We start from the raw sequence: 2,639 nt of genomic DNA, 5'->3' as shown, positions 1-2,639 counted from the left end.
GGGCAGGGTAGCTTAGTGGTTAGAGTGTAGAGGTGGCAGGGCAGCCTAGTGGTTAGAGTGTAGAGGTGGTAGGGTAGCCTAGTGGTTAGAGTGTAGAGGTGGCAGGGTAGCCTAGTGGTTAGAGTGTAGAGGTGGCAGGGTGGCCTAGTGGTTAGAGTGTAGAGGTGGCAGGGTGGCCTAGTGGTTAGAGTGTAGAGGTGGCAGGGTGGCCTAGTGGTTAGAGTGTAGAGGTGGCAGAGTAGCCTAGTGGTTAGAGTGTAGAGGTGGCAGGTGGCCTAGTGGTTAGAGTGTAGAGGTGGCAGGGTAGCCTAGTGGTTAGAGTGTAGAGGTGGCAGGGTGGCCTAGTGGTTAGAGTGTAGAGGTGGCAGGTGGCCTAGTGGTTAGAGTGTAGAGGTGGCAGGGTAGCCTAGTGGTTAGAGTGTAGAGGTGGCAGGGTAGCCTAGTGGTTAGAGTGTAGAGGAGGCAGGGTAGCCTAGTGGTTAGAGTGTAGAGGTGGCAGGGTAGCCTAGTGGTTAGAGTGTAGAGGTGGCAGGGTAGCCTAGTGGTTAGAGTGTAGAGGTGGCAGGGTAGCCTAGTGGTTAGTGTAGAGGTGGCAGGGTAGCCTAGTGGTTAGAGTGTAGAGGGGGCAGGGTAGCCTAGTGGTTAGAGTGTAGAGGTGGCAGGGTAGCCTAGTGGTTAGAGTGTAGAGGAGGCAGGGTAGCCTAGTGGTTAGAGTGTAGAGGTGGCAGGGTAGCCTAGTGGTTAGAGTAGAGGTGGTAGGGTAGCCTAGTGGTTAGAGTGTAGAGGTGGTAGGGTAGCCTAGTGGTTAGAGTGTAGAGGTGGTAGGGTAGCCTAGTGGTTAGAGTGTAGAGGTGGTAGGGTAGCCTAGTGGTTAGAGTGTAGAGGTGGCAGGGTAGCCTAGTGGTTAGAGTGTAGAGATGGTAGGGTAGCCTAGTGGTTAGAGTGTAGAGGTGGCAGGGTAGCCTAGTGGTTAGAGTGTAGAGGTGGCAGGGTAGCCTAGTGGTTAGAGTGTAGAGGAGGCAGGGTAGCCTAGTGGTTAGAGTGTAGAGGCGGCAGGGTAGCCTAGTGGTTAGAGTGTAGAGGTGGCAGGGTAGCCTAGTGGTTAGAGTGTAGAGGTGGCAGGGTAGCCTAGTGGTTAGTGTAGAGGTGGCAGGGTAGCCTAGTGGTTAGAGTGTAGAGGGGGCAGGGTAGCCTAGTGGTTAGAGTGTAGAGGTGGCAGGGTAGCCTAGTGGTTAGAGTGTAGAGGAGGCAGGGTAGCCTAGTGGTTAGAGTGTAGAGGTGGCAGGGTAGCCTAGTGGTTAGAGTGTAGAGGTGGCAGGGTAGCCTAGTGGTTAGAGTGTAGAGGTGGCAGGGTAGCCTAGTGGTTAGAGTGTAGAGGTGGCAGGGTAGCCTAGTGGTTAGAGTGTAGAGGTGGTAGGGTAGCCTAGTGGTTAGAGTGTAGAGGTGGTAGGGTAGCCTAGTGGTTAGAGTGTAGAGGTGGCAGGGTAGCCTAGTGGTTAGAGTGTAGAGATGGTAGGGTAGCCTAGTGGTTAGAGTGTAGAGGTGGCAGGGTAGCCTAGTGGTTAGAGTGTAGAGGTGGCAGGGTAGCCTAGTGCTTAGAGTGTAGAGGTGGCAGGGTAGCCTAGTGGTTAGAGTGTAGAGGTGGCAGGGTAGCCTAGTGGTTAGAGTGTAGAGGTGGCTGGGTAGCCTAGTGGTTAGAGTGTAGAGGTGGCAGGGTAGCCTAGTGGTTAGAGTGTAGAGGTGGCAGGGTAGCCTAGTGGTTAGAGTGTAGAGGTGGCAGGGTAGCCTAGTGGTTAGAGTGTAGAGGGGGCAGGGTAGCCTAGTGGTTAGAGTGTAGAGGGGGCAGGGTAGCTTAATGGTTAGAGTGTAGAGGTGGCAGGGTAGCCTAGTGGTTAGAGTGTAGAGGTGGTAGGGTAGCCTAGTGGTTAGAGTGTAGAGGTGGCAGGGTAGCCTAGTGGTTAGAGTGTAGAGGTGGCAGGGTGGCCTAGTGGTTAGAGTGTAGAGGTGGCAGGGTGGCCTAGTGGTTAGAGTGTAGAGGTGGCAGGGTGGCCTAGTGGTTAGAGTGTAGAGGTGGCAGAGTAGCCTAGTGGTTAGAGTGTAGAGGTGGCAGGGTGGCCTAGTGGTTAGAGTGTAGAGGTGGCAGGGTAGCCTAGTGGTTAGAGTGTAGAGGTGGCAGGGTGGCCTAGTGGTTAGAGTGTAGAGGTGGCAGGGTGGCCTAGTGGTTAGAGTGTAGAGGTGGCAGGGTAGCCTAGTGGTTAGAGTGTAGAGGTGGCAGGGTAGCCTAGTGGTTAGAGTGTAGAGGAGGCAGGGTAGCCTAGTGGTTAGAGTGTAGAGGCGGCAGGGTAGCCTAGTGGTTAGAGTGTAGAGGTGGCAGGGTAGCCTAGTGGTTAGAGTGTAGAGGTGGCAGGGTAGCCTAGTGGTTAGAGTGTAGAGGTGGCAGGGTAGCCTAGTGGTTAGAGTGTAGAGGTGGTAGGGTAGCCTAGTGGTTAGAATGTAGAGGTGGTAGGGTAGCCTAGTGGTTAGAGTGTAGAGGTGGCAGGGTAGCCTAGTGGTTAGAGTGTAGAGGTGGCAGGGTGGCCTAGTGGTTAGAGTGTAGAGGTGGCAGGGTGGCCTAGTGGTTAGAGTGTAGAGGTGGCAGG

At 54.6% G+C, this 2,639-nt stretch overlaps 1 protein-coding gene across 1 annotated transcript in view; it reads right to left on the bottom strand.

Annotated features, from left to right (window-relative positions):
- LOC123993826 (leucine-rich repeat extensin-like protein 5) overlaps window positions 1-2,639 on the bottom strand; it is a 52,716-nt gene that overhangs the window by 1,501 nt on the left and 48,576 nt on the right. The window lies entirely within an intron of this gene.

This window comes from Oncorhynchus gorbuscha, linkage group LG13 (genome assembly GCF_021184085.1).
Source record: "Oncorhynchus gorbuscha isolate QuinsamMale2020 ecotype Even-year linkage group LG13, OgorEven_v1.0, whole genome shotgun sequence".
NCBI classification, from domain to species: Eukaryota; Metazoa; Chordata; class Actinopteri; order Salmoniformes; family Salmonidae; genus Oncorhynchus; species Oncorhynchus gorbuscha.
Note: the sequence above shows the minus strand (reverse complement) of the source record. Positions and strands in the feature narration are given on the sequence as shown.